This window comes from Paroedura picta, chromosome 12 (assembly GCF_049243985.1).
Source record: "Paroedura picta isolate Pp20150507F chromosome 12, Ppicta_v3.0, whole genome shotgun sequence".
Taxonomy (NCBI): domain Eukaryota; kingdom Metazoa; phylum Chordata; class Lepidosauria; order Squamata; family Gekkonidae; genus Paroedura; species Paroedura picta.
The window spans coordinates 14,113,236-14,136,138 of NC_135380.1; the positions used below are offsets into that span (position 1 = coordinate 14,113,236).

At 47.7% G+C, this 22,903-nt stretch overlaps 1 protein-coding gene across 3 annotated transcripts in view; it reads right to left on the reverse strand.

Moving 5' to 3' along the window:
- Nucleotides 1-22,259, reverse strand: part of ZMIZ2 (zinc finger MIZ-type containing 2) — a 101,603-nt gene extending 79,344 nt beyond the window's left edge. For 2 of the 3 annotated variants that reach the window (XM_077306445.1, XM_077306443.1), the window contains exon 1: nt 21,718-22,259. The gene's annotated coding sequence lies outside the window, so the exon portion shown is untranslated. The remainder of the gene's footprint in view (nt 1-21,717) is intronic. The other variant, XM_077306444.1, reaches the window with a different exon arrangement.
- Nucleotides 22,260-22,903: the final 644 nt, after the last annotated feature.

Below are 22,903 nucleotides of genomic sequence, written 5' to 3' on the forward strand. Positions count from 1 at the left end.
CAGTGAGAACCACACACTGATAAGCATGTAAAGAGAGAAACCCATGCACCATCTTACCGATCGACAAGCACTTTTAATTTTTTTCAAAATATTTCTATGACACCTTTCCACCCACGGTAGATGGATTGTGGAAATTAGGTCAGATTAGGCGATTCTGAATTTTCCCTTACATCACGAGAGTTTAAAATAAAAACACCACAGGGACATGCATCTTTTTAGCCAGTGTAGAAATGTAGCCACTCCCTTTTGAACAATATTTGCACAAACAAGGGGAGGGCACAGAGCTGTAGACTTAGCTTTCTGTATGTCGCATTGATGAGCCATGGTGACTCTCTCCAATCACTAGCCTCTCCAGCCTCTCAGCCAACTGAGTTTCCGTGGGGCCCTGGCAGTCAGCAGAAAGAGTATGGAGCTCTCAAGACTTCAGACATGGGTAGACCTCCCTGATGGCCTGGAATCCAAATCTAAATTGACTGGGGCCCTTCAACTCGAAGACATGTCCCCTTGTCTTCCAGGCCAATGGTGCTTTTTCCCAGCAGGCATTCTTAAGCTGCAGCAGTCAAAATTTTGCCAAATTTCCCCCCACATATATATCTGTTTTGATTTTCAGGCATCAAGTTAGCACACGTCCAAGTATGGCCAACCACCACTAACATTTCATCAATGTTTCACTGATGAAAGCAGGGATGAACAATGTCATGCCCTAAGGCAGGGGTAGTCAACCCGTGGTCCTCCAGATGTTCATGGACTACAATTCCCATGAAGTCCATGAACATCTGGAGGACCATGGGTTGACTACCCCTGCCCTAAGGCCCTCAGTGATAACTAGTCCTTGGGAGGTGCAAAAAACACCATGTTGGCTGTTCCTTGTTTTCCTAGCACCTCTTTTAACATATATTTAGGCCACAACATTGTGCCGTTTGCTCAAAATATGTACATCAGCAGCTGCATTGCTGAAAGCGAACTTGATGAGATACAAAAGGTTTGCAGAACCAAACTGGAGATTACAAGCAAATACCTGTAGTCTATTTGTTTTGATGGGAGGTAGTCATCATCCTTTAACTGGTCCAAACCTCAAAGAGGGTTTTCCATCCTGAGATCAACTATGGATCAGTGGTTTCCCTCTACACAGGAAAGAACCAATGAGCTAACATTGTAAATTCTACTCAGAGACAAGGTCATCCTATTTACTTAGCCACTAGTGATCTGTCAAGAATGAGTTCTTTCCAATGCTAAGCCATAGCCATGCTTTCAAATTGTAGGTCAGAACTGACTCAGATGGGCCCAGGTGGGGATAAGGACATTTGAAACCTCAGATGGCATGAACAGCCAGACGGTATAATTAGGACTTTTCCCCTACTCCCCTTCCCCCCTAGTGCCTAATATTTTCATCATGGTAGAAGGAGGCATCTTGTTTTGGCTATTTATATTCAGCATAAAGTGTCCAAATGATGTATTTATTAGCATTATTTTAAAATCACTGAAGTATTCAAATTGTTTTTCGAAATCAATTCCTGAAAATACATTTTAGACAAAGTTACTATATTTGTTTAAAGTATATAAAACGGCTTTATTAAAAACGAGAGATCAAACTAGGAGCAAAGCTTTTCTTTGGTCTGCAGTCCCTTTTAAGACTCTTTTTGTGTGCGTGTGTGTGTTTTTAAATTTACCTGTTTAGTTCTCATTGAGAAGGAAATGAATTTTTTTCTTTTTTAAAAATATCACTCAAAAAGTCATACAAAATTAATATATACCTTATATATCTCTCTGTTAGCTTTTATTCTAAAAAATAAACACTTAACAATTTGGGGCAAACCACGATGTTATTTTTGTAATGTTTGAGCTGACAAATATCAAGATTCATCATCATCACTCCAGTAGAAGATTTAGAGTGCAAATCTAAACAGAGTTATACCCTTCTAAGACCTCTGAATTCAATGGACTCAGAAGAATGCAATCAACAATTCAGAATTACGGCTGGCATTGACTGAACATTGTGAAGTTCTTATGACTTAACAGAAGGTTCTTAGATGCTGAAACTGAAAAATCCTTCTCCTGACAACGCAAGGACTCAACTGCACAAGGTAAGCAGAGTGCTCCATTTTGGCTGGCATCTTCCTTCTCTTCTAGACAAACCAGTTCCTTTTCGATAATCCCCTTCCAAGCCCTGAAACACAGAAAGGATCCCTTGCGAAAGCTAACCTCCAAATGCTCCTTTGCCACACAACCGGGTAGATAAAAACCAATTGTTTCAGGGGAGCGAAACCATAAGCAGGGTTGCCAATCAGATGGGAAGGGCCTCTCTGGCATGAGTTTGGAGCGCAATTGGGTTGCACACCCGCCCCCTTCTCCCAGAGCCCAATTTGTTCGGTTGGCAGAGGCCTCCGCGCATCCCACCCCCCAGCAGAAACAACCCAGAGCTTCTCTAACCCAGATTCCCAAAAGCTTCCCAGGCCACAGCTGATCATATTAGGTCGCTGCCGTTTGCCATACGTTGTAAACTGTTTTAATTGTTTTATGGGGATTTTAAATTGCATGGATGTTTCTATTTTGTTAACCGCTGCGAGCCAGTTATGGGAGCGGTGGTATGTCACTTGGCTCATGGGCCAAGTCCTGTCACTTGGCTCCTTCCTCAGAAGTGTGGGAGAGTTTCCTTCTCTGTAGTTTTTCGGCTACCCCCACCCCACCCCACCCAGCTTTACCCCTCTGTTTATCATTCCCTAAACTACTGCACTGTGGTATTTCTACACCTGAGCGAATGAGCTGAAAGGAGCCGAAGCAGTTTGCTGGCAGGGGCTCATGGGAATTGTAGTCCATGGACATCTGTAGGGCCACAGTTTGATTACCCCTGCACTAGGGAGAATGCAGTCCACTCCCCCCCCCAAGGCCCAGATCTAACTTTACGCAAAGGTAGGAGTGGAAGGTAGGGTTGCCAACCACCAGGTGAGGCCTGGTGTTCTCCCAGAATTACATCTGATCTGCAGATGACAGAAATCTGTTCCTCTGGATAAAATGCCTGTTTAGCGAGTGATTCTAAGGCACTAGAACCTGCTGAGGCCCCTTTGTTCCCAAATCCCATCTTCCCCAAAGTACCCCCAAATTTCCCGGAATCTCCCAATCAGGAACAGGCAATCAGAGTTGGGTGCTACAGCTGCTGAAGCAGCCATTCCAGCCTGGCTGCTTTGGTGGCCGAAGCACCCAACCCTACGTGAATCTTGGAGAGAAAGGTCCCCTTCTCCAGGCTTTTCCCACTACTGCAGTGTGACTCCAGTCCACATTTGCACCCCACCCCCCCAGTTCCTCCATGAAATCAGCAAAAACCAGATTTGAATCTCCACATTACTTATGCGAATGAGCCCACGAGCAAGAGATAAAGCCCCCCGTGAACCAAGTTTCCACCACCCTCATGGGATGCTTAAAAGCAAGATGCGTCTGCATACAAGGGGCTCGTTCACAAAAGTTTTTAACAAAGCCAGTGGATGGCCATGAGGTAAAAATATTCTGGGGTATGTGTAGCCAATCAGCATGAAGTGATCTTCACATATAAACCCGCAGCTGGAAGGCCTGAAAGTTCCCCACCCCACACCACCCCTACAGAACAAATGGTCAAGATCATTCCCGGGGAAGGAAGATGGTGGGTGGGGGAAACAACGGTCTATGATGAGGCAGCAGTGTCTCTGGGAATTTCCCCTGTTACGGGGATTCCCGCAAGTAAGGGTAAACTAGGTCCCTAACATGGCCTGTTTTGAAAGGGGCTTTTTGTTTTGGTTATTTTTCCGGCTATTTTTGTCTCACTTATTTGCCTTCCCTTGGACAGGAGCAACCATGAACGTCTGACAAACTCCGAGCATTTAAATGAAATTAAAATAGACCAGCAGAACCAGCAACTCCTCCTTCCTCGCACGGAAGGAGGGCTGGATTTTTGTGCCCTGCTTCTGACTACCCATCGGAGTCTCAAAGTGGCTTATAACCCTTCCTCTCCTGACAACAGACACCCTGCGAGGTTGGTGAGGCTGAGAAAGCTTTGAGAGAACTGTGACTCATCTAAGGTCAGCCAGAAGGCAGCATCTGGGATAGCGGCTCGCCAGATTAGAGGTTGCCAGTCTTTACCACGACACCAAACTGGCTCTCTGCAACAGTCAATGCTGGTTTCGGAATTAGGGGTTTTTACCGACACTAACCAGTTTCCTCTGACAAGTCAGATGTCTCAGCACTAACAGACTCACACATGTAAGTAGTTTCGGGTTGTACGGCATCCAAATAAGTCGGCAGCAGCAAAACGAAATTCAAGTCCAGGAGCGCCTCTGAGATTAACAACATTTTCTGCATGTCAGTCATTTTGGAGCAATCTCCTTTGTGCCTCTGCCAATCTAAATCAAACACGTTTCTCCTCACCCTCATGCCTTTCGGTGCTTTCTCCTGCCTCTCTTACAGTCCTAGAGAGTGTAGATGTGAAGGTGGACCACGCAACCTATGTTCTCAAGCATCTCCAGAAGCTGGATAACAACTGGTTGGCTTCCGGCAGAAGAAACAGCTAAAAGTTGCTGCCAGTTGCAGCACATAAATGTCTGTTTTAGGGGTAATCAAACTGCGGCCCTCCATGGACTACAATTCCCATGAGCCCTTGCCAGCATTCGCTGGCAAGGGCTCATGGGAATTGTAGTCCATCTGGAGGGCCACAGTTTGACCACCCCTGGTCTGTTTACTCTTTTTAACTGAAATGCAACTGATGCACTATGCTAGGGTAACATCATTGTGTGGCCACCAAGAACCCAAGTGGTTAGTTTATCCTCAGCCATCTTCACAATCAGGTCCATCTCTGTAGTAGTCTACGAAAGAGAAGCTGCCCCCACATCAACACCTGTTTACATCCGGACACAGGTAAATCGCGGTAGCCATAACATTTATGCAGAACCAATCCGACTCTACTTTCTTGAAAAATCTCAGTCAACTAATGATGCAAATCCTACGTTAAATTACTCTAAGCCCATTGATTTCAAAGGGTTTAGACTGGATTAATTTAAAACTAAACAGGCTGAAATATACATGGATACAGGCCAGAACCTCTAAGCAAAACCCTGGGCAGAACAGACATCCTTTAAATGGGAAGAGGGTAGCCATGGGAAAACGTCCAACAAACTAAAGAAAAAATACAGTAGCTGCATGCTAGGGTATTTCAGAAAGTGACTGCTATTTTCAGACGCAAATAATCCAAGTTGCTAGTAGGAACAATAAAATCTTCAATAGGAAAAGGAAAAAAAGATTTAAACATATCCAGGAGGTGGTGAGCTCCCCCTCACTGGCAGTCTTCAAGCAAAGGTTGGATACACATTTTTCTTGGATGCTTTAGGATGCTTTGGGCTGATCCTGCATTGAGCAGGGGGTTGGACTAGATGGCCTGTATGGCCCCTTCCAACTCTATGATTCTATGATTCTATGATTCATATTTTGCGACTTCCTAAAGCAGGCTGTTTGGCCAAAGCGAAAGCATTCTGGTTACATTTGGAAATTAACACAAGGCTTTATGTTTGTAGTCATTGTGAAGAAGGAAACTGGCAGTTGTCTAGTTGGAGATCAACAGCTAGAAAGAAGTGTCTGGGGAGAATGTCTGCTAATTCCAGCTGATGTGAAATCCCTAAAACACACACAGAGAGAGAATGCAGGAGAACAAAAAAAGCCAAGTCTATCGGCAAAGATATTTTCCTTTGACAATAACAGGTTTCCAAGTACAAATTAAGCACCCTGATCCTCAGCCAAGAACACCCACATTTATATGACGATCGGCATATTTTCCTGCACTATTTTAGCATATATCCTTTTACGGAACGCCATACGGGAATATTTCAGGTGGGCAACTGAGTAAGTCTGTAGCGGCAAGACAGAAAAGGAGACCTGCAGTGCCTAACAAAATTGATTCCAGCAGAAGCTTTCATGAGTCAGAGTTCCTTTCATCAGAAGAATGATCTGTTCATCTAGTAGGCAGGAGGATGCATACGCAAAAAGATTACCCAGCTAATCTGGCAACCGAGCACCCACTGACTCTGCAGGTGGGCACATCCCACAAGCCACACTTAGGTCTTGATTGCACAGACCCAAGGAGAACAGACTCATACAACTGCCATGCTTTGCTACTGTGGAAGACAAATGGGAACTTGCAGGAAAACACAGAATAGAGGGGTTAATGGCAGGGAAGTTTCTCCCCCAGCCTGTTACCCTCTCTCTCCCTAAAGGGAACCTCCACACTAAGCCAGGGGTAGTCAAACTGTGGCCCTCCAGATGTCCATGAACTACAATTTCCATGAGCTCCGGCAGGAGCTCATGGGAATTGTAGTTCATGGACATCTGGAGGGCCACAGGTTGACTACCCCTGCACTAAGCTTTTGAATCCCAGAGTCATAAAGCAACATCAAGGAAAGACCTCACCCTCTATGTCCTGTTGTTGGTCCTCCAGAAGGACTGGTTGGTCACTGTGTGAGACAGGATGCTGGACTAGAGGGACCATTGGTCTGATTCAGCAGGGATCTTCGTCTTGTTTTCCTTCCGGTCCCCACTCATATTTTCTGACATCGTTGGGTAAGCTCCAAGGATGGCCACTGCAGCCCCTCTGCTCGTGGCAGGAGGCATCTGATTGAGGAAGGAACTAGCTTTGGAGGATTCTTGCCACTTGTCCTCCAAGACCAGTTTGGATCTTAGGATCCAGGGCTAAGGAAAGGAAATGGTGGCAAACCACCCAAACTAGCGTGCACCGTGCTCCCTACTGCCAGAGCTTTTCTCAGGCATAAGAGAATATTCATGAAATCTCTTTATCTTTTCACTGGGATGGCAGGAAGGTGTGAAGCCTTCCTGTAGTCCTTATTCAAGTATGGGGCGATAGTGATTTTACAGTGGTTCAAGTCCCTCTCCTATCCTGCACTCCCCACCCCTCTTCAAGCTGGGGATGGTGGACCTTCCAGAATACAAAATGCTTTCCCCAGTCTGTTTTGCAAAAAGAGCTTTGTTTACAAAGCTTGAGTGACTTTCACACCGACAGAAAACTAGCCAAATAAAATAGTTCTCTGACATCACAAGGTCAAAGTGACACTCTGTAGTAAACTGGGGGGGGGATTCTACCTTTTGTTTCATACTCACAATGTTGATTCGAGTGCACAATCATGTATCACATTTTTAATGCAGATAATCTAGATGTTATTGCTCTTTAACCTCTTTTAATTGTGAGCGAAACAGGGCAGTTTAAGGATTCAGTAATCTGCATAAAATAATCTTGAATAAACCCTCTGACTTTCTAGGATACGCATTATAGCAAATTACAGGCACACTTTAATGGTGCTCTCTACCAGCAATTTCTGTTCAAACATAACCTTGACTCTCTGCCTGTTTATTTAGGGAAAGTACAGCGACATCCTAAACAGAGTAATGCCCAGGCTAGCCCAATATTGCTCCATTGTGGAAGCAAGGCAGGGTAGGTCTGGGTTAATATGTGGACGAAATACCATCATCAGAGCAGTCCAAAGAATGCTTTCCACTGAATAGACAGATTCTGAGGACACCTGTTTAAGAGTCTATTGAAGAGTCTATTGAAGTCCATGGGCCAAGACAGGCACCACTCTGCTCAGGATGGCCGCATAAATCCAGGAATGGCACCTGACAGATTCAGTCCCTGGAATTTAAGACCGTAATTTCCCCCGTGCTTTATTTTTTCGGCTCATGCCAGAATCATGTCACCCTAATGCCAAACTTAAAACTCTGCTTCGCAGCAGCTCCAGGGAGTGAGTGGGCACATAGGGGGAGAGCTGGCAGCCATTAAGCATGTCTTTGACTCAGAGATGGAGCTCTCCTCATCCCACTGTTTTCCATTTCCTGGGGAACTTGGCACATTTCTTTCGGCTCAGAGCAACACCCTGTGCTACCAGCTCCTACTCTCTTTTCACTTTCTGGCCAACCACCTACGCATCCAGAGGCACCATGTTCAGCAAGCGGCCTACAGCAAGGGCCAAAATTAAGAACAGCAGGACTCAATGGAACCTCTCTGCAGAAGCAGTATACCTCTCAAAACTAATGGGGGGGGGTAGGGTGAGCATTTGGCTTCTATGCATCTGCTTTTGGGCTTTCTGTGGCATCTGGTTGACCACCTAGGGGGAAACGGGATCCTGGATTAAGTTGGATTACTGGTCAAAACCAGAAGGCTTTTCTTATGTACAAGGGCATCTTGGCACGATGTACAGACAATCCAAGTGCTGTGGTGAGATCGTATTTTTTTTATCCTGCTGTTTCCAAAGCTTCCCCCTCCTCCCATTTTATTCATACAACAAACCACAAAGGTCGATTAGTCAAAGGGAGAAAGAAGGAATGACTGGCCCAGAGGTCTTCTTGGCAGAAGAGGATTTGAACATGGATTTTCCCAGTCATCAGTGATACGATAAAGACACAAAATCACATTAGCTTTAGTGTGGATACTAGGGTCTCAACAATGACCATAGGATAACACGCACCCATTCCATTAGTGTAAAATAATAATAATATATTATTTCGTTACTTCATTTATACCCAACCTTTCTCCACAACTGGGACCCAAAGTGAGTTACATCTTTCTCCTCTCCTCCATTTTATATACCTTATAGGCCAAGATGGTGCAACAGGCCCAGGGTCACCCAGCAAGCAAAAAATGGCAGAGCAAGGCTTCAACCCTGGATCTCCTGTATCCTAGTCAACCTGTGATCCTGCAGATGTTCATGGACTACAATTCCCACGAGGCCCCTGCCAGCAAATGTTGGCATGGGCTCATGGGAATTGTAGCCTAGGGACATCTGCAGGACCACAGGTTGACTATCCCTGGGTCATTCTATCTCCTATACACCATAATGGCTCCATTGTAGAAGGCTTCTTACTATGCTTTTCACACACACACACACACACACACACAAACAGGCATGTTTTTAAGCAAGCATCTAGCCCAATTCATTCAGAGGTGAAAGAACAGTCCAATGCCTGCCTGAAAATATAAGTCTGAATTGGTGGTCCATAGAAACAGTTGCTCAAAGGTGTTTCTCTTATGGCTGCAATTGTAATCATCATGACAATTAACTTGAGGACAGATGCATCAAAACTGATACACCTGTCATCAATTGGCCATTTGCATGTTTTAAAAAAGCTCCGGGCAGATGACCTAAATATTCTCTTTGGAAAATCATCGCAATGCTGACTTCAACTACCAACATCCGTCAGTGAATCACCAGCGTACCAGCTTCCTTAAAAGCAGTGGGATCTTATAGATGGCTACACCTCAGGACACCTCATCTCAAATCTCTAGATCAAACATCTAGCAAGACCGGTGACCTATGCCTCTGTTGCTTGTCCATCACAAAAATTGCCCCCAGGCATAAGCATCACAATTTACAAGAAGCCATAGTAAGATTTACCTTTGATGTAACCCATCTTCTACTACAAAGTGAACGGTACACAGGTCTAAGGGTGCAATCTTAAACTCACATTCCTGGGAGAAGTCACATCAAGAAGGCAGTTTAGGACTGCTCTGCAAGCAGTGAAGAGTCGTCTGTAAATCAGGCCAAGCAGACCTTGCCAAAGCACAGATTTAGATATCTTATTCTGCCTTAAGAGAGGATTAATTCAGGTCTGCTGCTTCTTCAGACAATACAAAGCGGGTCAAAACCAGGCATCGTGACATACAAATACGGACAGGCATGGGCCGCCAGTGAAAGAAGTTAAAAGGTTGCTCAGACTCTTTGAAAGTTGACCCCTTCAAGATTCTCAACCCGCTCTAGCGTCAGGGCCTTTCAAGCCCAACTGCAGGGCTGCCAACCTCCAGGTGGTGTCTGGAGATCTCTTGCTATTACAACTGATCTCCAAGCGAAAGAGAGAACGACCACTTTAAGAGTGTGGACTCTGTGATACTGAAGACCCTCCTCTTCTCAAACGTCACCCTCCTCAGGCTCTGCCCAAAACATCTCCAGTGATTCCCCAACCTCGAGCTGGCAATCCAGAGTTCCCAACCCAGAACTGCCAACGATCTGTCCCATGGAGGTGAACATGCAGAAAGTTCCCCAAATGCAACCATCTGTGAGAGGCAGGGAGGAATGGAAAAGAGGCCTGTAAACCCTTTATCTGCACTGGAATCCTCATGGACTCCCATAATGTCACCTCAGGTCTGTTTCAACCCTGGATCTCCTGTATCCTGGTCCAGGGGTAGTCAACTTGTGGTCCTGCAGATGTCCATGGACTACAATTCCCATGAGCCCCTTCCTTCTCTGGAGGAAGTCAGAAGCCAGCTTCTGGCACCTGTGGCCATCCTCCCCTCAGCTTCAAATCTTGCAAGCAAACTCCGGGAATATGTCCATCAGAGGTCCCCTACGTGGTGCCCTGAGTGTTGACAACAGAAACCTTTCTTGGTGCCAACCAAGTGTTTTTGGAATGTAGGTGGGTCTGGGGGTGGGGGCTCTTGCCCAGCATGACTTCTGACAGGCTACTGAAGATCTGATTGACTACACAGATTAAACCAACACTGTTTCAGAGGCAGCTGTCGAAGTGCTGGTTTCAGTCTCTTATTCCTCTTTCCAAGGGCATTTTAAAAAAATTACCCTCTCTTCTCTTGCACCTGGACTTCCCCTGGGTGGCTGGGACTGCCACCTGAGACAGATATCTTGTAGCTGAGCCCACCACCTTATGTCAGAATTCCAAAGGTGCCCACAGGCTCAAAAGGACTGGGGACCCCTGATGGACAATCAAGAGGGAGGAAGTCCTGTCTCTGGTGTCTGGCCAGATGGTCATCCTCGTTCTCCCCTCATGAAGCCTGCTCTTATGCTGGGTATCAAGATGACGAACTCTGAGTCTAAAAATGTGTGGGAGGAGAGCCAACATGATGTGATACCTAAAGAGTAGCAGACTCTAATCTGGAGAACCGGGTTTGATTCCCCACTCCGCCTCTACATAAGGCCTACTGGGTGACCTTGGGTCAGTCACAGTTCTCTTAGAATTATTCCTGCAGAGCAGTTCTCTCAGAACTCTCCCAGTCCCACCTACCTCACAGGGTGATCGTGGGGAAGGGAAAGAGGCTTGTAAGCTGCTTTGGGACTCCTTCAGGTAGTGAAAAGACAGGTGTGTGTGTATATATATATACACAGCTCTCAGTTAGAGAAGCCCACATGTATCCCAGGGGAAATGTGGCTTTGTCCAGATAGCAGCTCCCTGGGTTCAGGAAAACAGTGCAAGACTGAGGCCCCTCTTCTATGTATACTGTGAGCCTGATCCAGTTTGGTGTCCATACCCAATTTGGTTTAATGGTCAGAATGTTGAGTTAGAAGGATCTTGGGAGACCCAGGATAAAATCCCCATGCTGCCACAGGATTCTGCTGGGTGAGCTTAGGCCAGGGGTAGTCAAAGTGCGGCCCTCCAAGGTGTCCATGGACTACAATTCCCATGAGCCCCTGCCAGCGTTTGCTGGATTACAAAAAGGGCAGGAGAACATTTTGGCGCAATCAGGGTGTTCTTTGAAAATCTGCACAACACTGTGTGACATAATCACAAATGGACACCACATCCTTTTTTTCCCATTCTCTCTGAACACTGTGACAAGGGTCTCCCACTAAGGTCTCCCACCACACAATTAACACCTGGAGAACAGTTAAGAAGCAAGGCCTGCAAGGAAAAACTTGTAAGGAGCACCAAACAGAACAGATAGGGACACCTGCCCACTAATTCATGCCTTGGGGATTTCTGGCCTCTGGCTCAGATACTCTATTGAAAGGTAACCTGCCCATGGGTTGTTTTTCCCCTCCCCGACGTATGTATGGGGGATGGAGAGAGACAAGCTGTTACCTCAGAGCTAGGAATGTGCAATGTATGCATGGGATCAAACACTACTCCCTTTTCTCTTTTCCACATACCACAGTGACCCTATTTGAAGCAATCTGCGGATTTTAGGCGTATCGACCAACAACTTCTTCACCGTTGCAGAGCATTTATTTCTATCAATGAGATTATTTGTCTGCTCTTCTTCTGAGGAACCTGGTGAAAGTGCAAGGTTCCGCTTTATCTGCACTCCTCTTCCGCTTTATCTGCACTACAATCTCATGAGGTAGGTTATTTTGAGAGAGGCTAACTGTACAGTCCTGGAGGGGAGTTACTCCTCCAGAAGCCTGTTAAAATCAGTAGCCTTGGACAGGAGTAACTCTACAAAAGGACTGCCTTGACTCAAGTGAACTCCTAAACAGAGTTTTGCCAACGGTAATGACTGGGGAAGGGAATGGCAAACCACCCCGTATTAAGTCTGCCATGAAAACGCTGGAGGGCGTCACCCCAAGGGTCAGACATGACTCGGTGCTTGCACAGGGGATACCTTTACCTTTACCTTTATAATTCTACTTAGGACTGAAACTGCTACTGAGATTTCTGGGAAAATGTGGATTTGAATCCAGGTCTCCCAGTCCAATACTCTAATTCTCAGTGCACCACATTGCTTCTCTCGTTTAGGCTGTAGGCAGAAGTCTTTCACAGGGCAAGATGTTGCATTGTGGGGACTCTTTGTTTCCAGAGCTTTGGGTGTTAAGCTTGGTTTGCTAGGTGCTAAAGGTAATAATAAGTTTGCTTCACACCCAGTAACACAATACAGGGCAGGACCATTCCAGGGAGCTCCAGGAAAAATGGGCAACGTTTCTTTCCTGGGCACGCAGCCGATGCCAGCAGCAACCCACCAGAACTTCTTCCTCTCCACCTCTGCAGATCGTGGGCCATTATTGCTGCAAAAGCACACAATCTTCAGAGGTCTCTGCCAGCAGCCCGCCCAGCATTATATAAACGAGGAGGTGGATGACACCATACTTAACCTAGTTACCTAGTAAACTGTTTCAGTAAACGTAAGAGCTACCCGGCCATCTCCCCAGGGTAGCAGGTATGAGGGCACACTGCTGAGAGCTGGCTGTGTTAAAAAAAGGGAAAGTCCCAATTTGCCCAGGGAAAGAGAAGAGGAACATCATGTAACTGGGTTTGGCAGGATAAGTTGAACAAATGGCCCTTGCTACGTTTCCAAGGCAGGTCTTAATGTCTGAGCCAAGGCACTTCTTACAAGTCGGGGTAGATTCAAATGAGTAGCCGTGTTGATCTGAAGTAGCACAATAAAATCAGAGAGGAGAGTGCTTGCTCTCGAACGCTCACGCCTTGAATAAATCTTTGTTGGTCTTAAAGGTGCCACTGGACTCTGGTTTTATTAAGTCGGGGTAAAGTCCTTTCAGAAGAGGCCATGGCAGCCTTCAGGTGAATCAGACTACAGATCCACAATATTGTTTACTCTGACTGGCAGTAGCCTTTCATATCATGTACAACTGGCGATGCCATGGTCTGAACCTGGCACCTTCCGCATGCCAAGCAGTTGTTCTACCACAGCTCCTTCCCTTTGTATGTGATGACTCTTTCACCTTGGAATTTTGTCACTCTTTAAGGTCTTACTGCCTTAAGACTGTTGAGACCACTGGGATTTCCAGAAATTCAGGAGGACGTCTTGCATATCGCCAATTCCCTGATCCTTTTAACTGAAGATGCCATATTCATTTATTTATTATATATTTGTATGCCGCCCTCTCCTAAAGCTCAGGGCAGTTCACATGGAACATAAACAGTACATGCTGAGGATTGAACCGGGGACCTTCTGCATGCAAAGCACATGCTCAGCCATTAAGTCACATCCCCCTCTCTTCTCATTCCTGTTCATTCTGTCATTCTATTAACCAGGGGTAGTCAAACTGTGGCCCACCAGATGTCCATGGACTACAATTCCCAGGAGCCCCTGCCATATGGAGGGCCGCAGTTTGACTACCCCTGCTATTAACTGTGGGCAGTTAAGCAGTAGTCATGAAGGAAGCCTTTTGGGTTGAAACTTTATAATTTCTGATGATATCAATAGGATATGAGGTGTGGCTGATTTTTTTCTTTGTATTGTATCGTGGGTAAAGAGCCCTTCCGCCGTATCTGGTAAGAAAATGCTATCACTTAGCAGAGGTAGAGATAAAACAACTGCCTGCAAAAGAATTGGTATATTCCTAACAAATCAGACAGCTTACTCCTCTATCTCAGTCTGCACTACAATGATCTCAAAGATTTCCATCCCTGTTACCTGGAACCTTTTAACTGGAGATGCTAGCTATTGAACCCGGGACCTTCAATATGCCAAGGAGGTGCTGGGCCACTGAGCTACAGATTTTCATTAATTGCTTCAAGAGCATCACAACTGATAAACGTGAAAAGAATACAGTCCAAGGCCTTGTACAAGTGGGGGCCTATCTTGATCAGAAGACCCACAAGTGTGGAAGAGACAAAAGCATCTTGACTTGGAAGGTATGCAGTAAACCATTTGTGTTTTATTCACATGTAGGTACTTAACTTCCTGGCAAGTGGAGTAAGGAAGAAGGGAAAATGAACAGTCTTAAAAATCATGCTCACCTGAAGTTTCTCTTGAGTAACTAAAACTGACTTTCAACCGATGTGCATTGTACCACACACAGTCACCCCCCCCCCCAGAAGTTGTATCACTGGCCAGGACAGAACTTGGGGTGAGGGGGGATTATATAGGCTTTTGGGAAACAACTGAAGCAGGTGCCTCTGACTCACTGAGAGCAAACTTAAGCAGGCTTACTCAGAAGTAAGTCCTACTTCAACCAATGGATCTTACTGCTAATAAAATGTTCTCAGGATTGTAGACCACATTCCTCTCGCCCCTTACTCCAGCTACTAAGATGCTGGCACTTGGGGATTTTTGCACTCCAAAAGAGACATTCCCCATATTTTCAAAATAAGATTATATTTAATCGTATTATTTTTTGTATTAAAAAAATAAAATTCAGACTTGGGACAAGAAAACAAGCAACTAGAAATGTACGGTGTAAACAAGCAACTATAAGATGTACACCTCTTATACGGTGTTCAGAAAACGTCTCCCCACCCCCTTCAGAATTATTACAGGAACCTTCTGGTCCCATATTCAACATCTCTAACCTCACCATGAATCACACCACACCCAAAAAAGAGCATGCTGAAAGTGTGAGGGAAAAGGGAACTTACAACCTTCCACCCTTTCAAGCTGCATAAGAGCTGCCGGATTCTTGAAAGGCCAGGGCTAGGCCCTGCTCTCCCATAGTCAACTGACCGACACACGGAAATGAAAGAGATGGCGCTTCCTCCATCTCTCAGCTCCATGACAGGAGAAACAACACACACTATGTTTCACTATGTTAAGGTTTCACTATGTTAAGGTGGACCAAGGAATAGCAGGGGGACATCCTGCTATGCCTGTGCTGTTACACTCAGTCATGTTCTCCTGCCTGCTATAATTTTGCCTCATCTGGAACAGGGGTAGTCAACCTGTGGTCCTCCAGATGTCCATGGACTACAATTCCCATGAGCCCCTGCCAGCATTTGCTGGCAGGGGCTCATGGGAATTGTAGTCCATGGACATCTGGAGGACCACAGGTTGACTACCCCTGACCTGGAAGACAATGGTGGACAACAGGACCGATGACAAGGATGATTACATCTTCCCTTGGTGTTGTGAAGTGTGCAAAGATACTGTCACCATCTTGGGATGAGGACTTAATGCCACCCTCCCTGTGGAGCTACAGGGCAAACAGGTAATTTTTTAAAAGGTATGTGACGGGATAACTGAACTGCATTTAGTGATGTTCAGGGGTGGCTTTTATTCGTGCGTACAGGTTCAACAGGGAAGGTCCACCTCTCGCCTGGAGAATCTCTAGCACAAACACAAGTTGGCCTACCTCAGGAGACACCTGTGGGGGTAGACATTTAAGCACAACAGGCATCAATTCCATACCAAGCATCAGTCAATTTTACCTCAATAATGTGGAAAAAGACAGTCGCTTGTTTCCTGAAGCTCTGGGATGGAACCTGTTCTGAAATACAGATACAGGCTTCAGGCATAGCAGGTCATTATGGGAAAAGATCTCTCTGGTGCAGTGATTTTGCTTGAGGGACAAAGAGGGGGGAGTCAGATTCTTTGTAGCTCTGTGCCAAATGATGGCCATTAGTGGTACTCCTGGATGGAATACATCCTGCTAAAGTTGCCAGATTTTTTACTGCCCCCCCCCCAATAGCTGTGCTTTTACAGGGGAAAAATTCCTTTACCTGCCCGTTTCTGCCAATTTAACAGCTGCTGTACATATGGGAGGCAGTCAGAACAGGGTGACCCCTTTCCCATCAGTTAATAACCTTGCATTCCACCTCTCTACTATATATCTCAGTCAAGCACTATGCAAAACTAACCAACGGTATCAATACCAAGAAGAATAGCCAGATAACAGCACCCTGCAAGAGCCGAATGCCATGATCCGGGGTCAACACATACAAGTCAGAAGGCTAGTTTTCTACCAGGAGGGAAAAGAACAATTTCATTTCCTCACTGTAGCCTTAAGGGTGTACAGTACAACAACAGGTGCATCACACGAGCATGCCAATTGTGTAGTTTGGCTCCAAGTCCTGCCCAAATCTCAGAGATGGAACTTTGTTCTGGAAGGCTGGATGCCAAACTCTACAGCACAGAATTCTGTTAAGATTTAACTGAACTGAATCTCTGCCTAGCTTTGCAAATTCATTTCCATTCTCTTGTCTTACCTAGGTTTCTCAGGACCTAACTGGGGCAAAGCATGCTTCCTAGGGAGTAAATCTAACAAGGCAGAGGTTGCAGTAAGAAGGGGGAATTGAGTGAGACTGAATGAAGAAGCAAGACGGACGATGCATTCATTATTAGCTAATTTTTTTTACAAACAGATGACCTGACCAGGGAACCAACTGTTCAGATATGTGACAAGAGTAATTTATCTAGTTAAGCTCTGAGGATCTGTGTTTAAAGATCAACATTTTGCTTATTTGGTTCAAAGAAAGCACTGCAGCTTCTTCACTCAGCCTGTTTCTGCGTTCCTATTAGACAGTCAATATTAAGTAGAATTAGGAAGCAAAAACAGTTCCATATGCCCAATTAAAGCCTCCTACACAGTTCTTTATTTTCAACTTTGTTTATTAATTAAAATGGCTGCTATCCAGCTACACAGTCCTCGTACCCTTAAGTTTCCTTAATTTAGTTACTTTATTTATAATTCGCCTTTCTTGTTGAAACTCAAGGTGCAGCAAATTCCACCAATTCGTGCGGGCGTACACTTCCTCAGATCCACGAAAGCTCATACCTTGAATAAAACTTTGTTGGTCTTAAAGTTGCTACTGGACTCTACATTTGTTCAAGTCCAAATTCAGTCAGTAGAGTGACCCACTTAAAAAACAACAGGGAATGCACAAATAAAAAACCTGGGTTAAAAGCCTGGGACCATTTTCATAGGTGTCATGATCCACAGGTAGGAAAATATTTTAGTAGCCTATTTCTGTCTTGCTTACTATTTAACAGTTCCTACAGACCATATATCCTTGCTTTTGATTTGCCCTTCACCTCAAACTTCACTCTGTGCTGATAACCTTTGCAAATCATTTCCTTGCTGACATTCTAGCTATGAAAACAGGGATGCTGCAACCATGAATTTCTATCCAGCAAAAAAATAAAGCAGGTGCTGGATCGGAACATATTCCTTTTAGAAAGCCTATAAGATTTCCCCCTACAAGCGATGGCTGGCATGTATGAAGCTGCCTTCACAGATCAAATACCAGAAACACAGAATACAAATTCTTCATGTCACCTCCTTCATAGTAACAGTGCTTTTCGATGAAAAGAGTTCAGACCTCCAGCTGAGAGTCAGAAGAAACCTGTGAGGTTTATGCACATATTAATCAGCCTCTTTGAAATACAGGAGGAAAAACTTATGAAGGAGGCACCCGGGCAGCTTCATCCTATGCACAGAAGCCATTCCTTTTTGTAAGCACAACATGTTTGCAAATAAGGGTGCATCAGATTTTGGCCTTAGGAGCCTACAAAAGCCAAGAACTTGGAAACTAAAACTTAAAACTGAAGAAGCCAGCCTGAAATGGAACAGAAACTTTCAGAGCAGCAGGAGTAATTAAGTATTTAGACCAGGGGTGGGCAAACTGTGGCCCTCCAGATGTCCATGGACTACAATTCCCATGAGAGTTTGCTGGCAGGGGCTCATGGGAATTGTAGTCCATGAACATCTGGAGGGCCAGTTTGCCCACCCCTGATTTAAACATTAAAAATACCCTCTGTGAGCCCATCTTCCTCTTCCCCTTCTTATGTCTTTTAACATCGAGGTTAAGGAAGTGTAGAGCAGGGGTAGTCAACCTGTGGTCCTCCAGATGTTCATGGACTAAAATTCCCATGAGCCCATGCCAGCAAACGTTCATGGGAATTGTAGTCCATGAACATCTGGAGGGCCACAGGTTGACTACCCCTGGTGTAGAGGATATGGCCAATGTATACTTCATGCAACTGGCAAAGGATCTACCAAGCTTGTCTACTGAGCCTCTTCTACACAAACACCTGTGTCTCCTACCATTTTCTTCTCCCTCTTTAAATGTTCACAGAAGCAAAAGTTTCCTCAGATTTAGTCTTTATCCAGCACCCAGACCCAACACACACCACAACATGCTTCCAAAGGTGGAGGTGACCAAGACAGTTGATGTCACATTGAACATTATCTTGATCAGTGGCAGCAGGCAATACCCGGATCCAGAAACAAGACTTGGCTATGTCAGCATCCACAGCACTGTGGATGAGCCCCATCTCCTGCACCCAGTTCATGAGGGCCATAAAAGTGGCTTGCAGAGAAGGACTGACGATTCTTAGGTACGGCACGAGCTCTACATACACAAAACTTTTTGATTCTGCTTCCATCACATTCTGTCCATAAGGATCTCTGAATTTGCAGGTAGCCAAACACGAATGTCGTGGACTACCTCTTATGAAAATCAACCCCAAGAGCACAGAGATCCTCGCAACATCTTCTCAGGGTCCTTATCCCAAAAGCCCGAAAGAGGTGAAGTTGGCCTTGACCATGGCCGGGCCTTTTCAGCCCTGGTTCCAGCCTGGTGGAATGAGCTCCAAGAAGAGATCATGGCCCTGTGGCTCTGCAGGGCATACAAAATGGAGCTATTCCACAGGGCTTACAATCATCAACAGCGCCCGCCATGGAAGTCTGGCCTCACCACTAGGGGAGGGGGAAATAAGGAAGGGGAGATCAGCTCCTGACAAACCTTCCCCATTCGGGATTCTAGTCTGGGATATGAGATCTAGAAACCTGGAAAATGTTTTAAATGGTTAATCTTTGTATATGTTTGAATGTTGTTACCTCCCCTGAGCTTTTGGAAGGGTGGGATACAAATGAAAATGTCTTATTTATATTATGTTATTATATAGAAGAAATCATGGTTGATCATGAATTCCGGCAGAACTTGAAAACTTGCAGAGTGTTGTATTGTTTTGACTGCACCTAATTTAAATATTTAAAGGATCTCTGGTAGAAGAGGTGGGAAACCTTAAGGCTGTGACCTTGGAGAGTCTCTGCTAGTCCGAGGAGACAGTACTAAGTTAGATGGACTACTGGTCCGACTTGGGTTGTAAGGCATCTTCGGAGGTTTCTGGATCTCATTCATCCCTTCCAGTTTGGTGTAGTGGTTAGGAGTGCGGACTTCTAATCTGGCATGCCAGGTTCGATTCTGCACTCCCCCACATGCAGCCAGCTGGGTGACCTTGGGCTCGCCACAGCACTGATAAAACTGTTCTGACCGGGCAGTGATATCAGGGCTCTCTCAGCCTCACCCACCCCACAGGGTGTCTGTTGTGGGGAGAGGAAAGGGAAGGCAACTGTAAGCCGCTTTGAGCCTCCTTCGGGTAGGGAAAAGCGGCATATAAGAACCAACTCCTTCCTTCCTTCCTCCTTCCTTGGACAGGTAGGATTGATTTCAGTCATTACCCTGTGCCACCCTAGTAGCCCAAGCAGACACGTAGACAGAGCAAGATTCTCTTAAGCATCGGACCATGCCTGTTATCTTCCACTTCCAACCCAGTCAAAGCAAACAGGACACAAGCAGTTTGTAGATCTTTCCACCTGCAGGCGACCCAGCCATTACCATGGCTGCCCTGCCATACACACGCACTAGCTTTACAAGCCAGCAGTTTGGCCGAAGAAGCCACACCACCAAGGTAAAAGAGCAAGCAACAGGAGGAACTAACCACACAGGATCACCCCAACGTTGGCTGCCACCCCCTACTCTGCGGTTTCTGTCTTCATTCAAATTCTCATGAAGTCTGAGTGCTTATGTATTTATAGACTCCAGCAACTTCCTGGGGCCATATTTCCCTCCCTCCCTCCCTCCTCCAGGCAAATCATGGGTTAGCAAAACTCCCGAAGAGACAGGGAGCATCAACATCACCCTGGTGATCAAAGACAGACCCATCCTCCTCAGATAATCTGGAAAGATCCCTGCCTGGGTGTTCCTACTTCAGCGACTTTATCTTCTTCTCCAATAAAGTTACAAGAAACTATAAAAAAACACACACACACACACACACAACAGCACCCTGAGCCTAGCAGCGCCTACAGAAGCTAAGAGCTGTCTCAAAGGGCTGGCCAACCAAGGAAGAGATGCTTTTTCCTTTAGTGGCTTCCAGTTTGCCAGAGCAATAAAGCAAAAGGCCAGAAGGGTGGCAGAAAAAGATCTGGCACCCGCTGTGGAGCTACAGCCCTTCACACTAGTCGACCAAAACTGTACCGGGGGGGGGGGGGGGAGAGCACTCTGAAAACCAAAATAACTCTGAAGTTGATACACACACCCCCACACACCAGGTATTGGAAATGAACTGGAATGGTGCAAATATCAGTGTGGTCTGGCCCATCTATAAGTTTGTCATCCCAGGTGGGTGCAACAAACAGTCCCCCAGTGGAGGGTAGGACCCCCCCCCACTCTTCCTGGGCACGGAAGTTTTCTCAACCAATGACCCCAAAACGTGGGCCAAGCTGAGGAAGGGGACTGCTCCCTAACGAACAAAATTAAACAGGAGTCAAGAAGCATCGGTAGCAAAATTTATTTCGGCACCAACTTCCCTGAGTCAGAGCTCACCCGAAGTGTACAGCGGAGGGGTCTGATGGTATCTACGGCGAGGTTAAGAGTCCCTCCCAAAACAGAGCGGGCTGTGCCATTCCCAACTTCCCGGGAGGAAAACCCCAAGGGCTTCGCCTTCCCCCCAGACGGCCCATGGGAAGAGAGCTGACCGGCCAGCAGGTGCACTTTGCAAACAACCCCGCCAAGCCCCTTACGCCCCCCCCCCTCCAGTGCCCACCTCTCCCACGGCAGGTGCCACATCGGTGCCCACATCTCCCATGGCATCCGCTTCTGTTGCCATAGAGACCCACTTGGCACGGCTTCGCCCCAAAAGCACCGAGCCAGAAATCAACACCACAAAAATATTCTTGCTCTTCTCTTCCCTCCTCCCGCACCAACAATAAAACATGGCAGCTCGGCTGGGCACCTCCAAGCCCCGGGCAGCGGTGCCCAGCGACTCTCCCCGCCGGAGCCCAGCAGCGAGCCGCCGGCGCTGGAGAGCAGCGCCGTCGACAAAACCCGAGCGGCTTCCTGCGGGGCGGCTGGAGGAGGGCATCCAGGGGGCTTTAAATGGAGCCCCTCTCCCCGTCCTCCTCCTCCTCCTCCTCCGCGGCTCCACCACCTGGCCCGTCCCCGGAGCGGCGCCAGCCGGGCCCCCGCTGCCCCCCACCCTACCCCAGCCCCGGGGCCAGCCGAGCCACGTACCTTGGCGAGCAGGCGAAAATGGCCCTTGCCTTCCTGCGCTGGGCGGAGAGGGAGGGCCCCGAGGAGCCGCGCTCCCGAGCTGCTGCTGCTGCTGCTGGCGGCTTCTCCTCCTCCTCGGGATTATGTTCGCGGACGGGCTGCGTGCGAGTGTGGGTGGCTGGATGGGTGGCTGGGTGCGTCCGCCCCCCCTCGCTCGCCCGCCTTACAGCGCTTTCTGCCCTGGCTCCATGGTGGCTCGCTTCGGCGACCGTGTGCAAGCTAACAAAGCCCCGTGCCCTGCGCTCGCTCGCTCGCTCCCTCCCCGCCTGCCTGCTGCCTGCCTGCCGCCCTCCCTCCTTCCTTCCTCTCTCTCGCTCTCGCCTCTGCCTGCCGCTGCTGGCTGCTACTGAAGCCGCCGACCTACGGGCGCATCGCACTTCCCCACCTCCATCCTGCCTGCGCTTCCACCTCGCCGCCGCCGCCGCTCCAATTGCACAATAGAGCCCCGGCGAGCTCATCCATATTCATCGCCCGAGCAGCCCTCCTCCCCCTCGGCCGCTTAGGCGAGAGTAATGGAGCTCCTATCGCGCGCCTGGCTCGGGCGGGGGGGGGGCAGCACAGGGCGGGGCGGGGGGAGACACAGCCCGGCAGAGGGAGAGAGAGAGGGAGGGAGGGACAGCAGAGCCTCGCCTCGGCCAGCCGCGCGTTCGCGGATGCGGCCGCCCCGGGGAGGGCGCACGGAGGACTGCGCCGCTTGCAAAGCGCTACGACTCCGCGGGCGGCTGCTGCTGCTGCTGTTGCAGCCCAGCCCGGGATGGGGAAGCGGAGGGTGGGGAGCGAGGCAGACAAAAGGGGGAGGCTCGCTCGCCCTCGCTCGTCGCCAGCCGCTCCCCCGCTGCAAAGATTACACGGCGGCGCGGTCGCTGCGTCGTGCCACTCGACGGGGGAGGGAGGCGCCTGGGCTGGCCAGAACCCCCCCCCCCAGGTGTGGGCCCCGCTTGGCCGGGAGGGGGGGGGGAGGAGGGGAGGTTGCTGTCCCTCAGCTAACCCGCCGGAGACTCACGAGCCCGCGGGGGGGGGGGGGGAGGGTGACTTGTGGAGTGTCAGCCTGGGACTCCCCGGGGCGAGGGGACACCGCAGCCGGGAACACGCTCAAAAGCGGCGCTGCTGGGCCAAGGCAGTCGCCACCAACGGCGCCCTCCTCTTC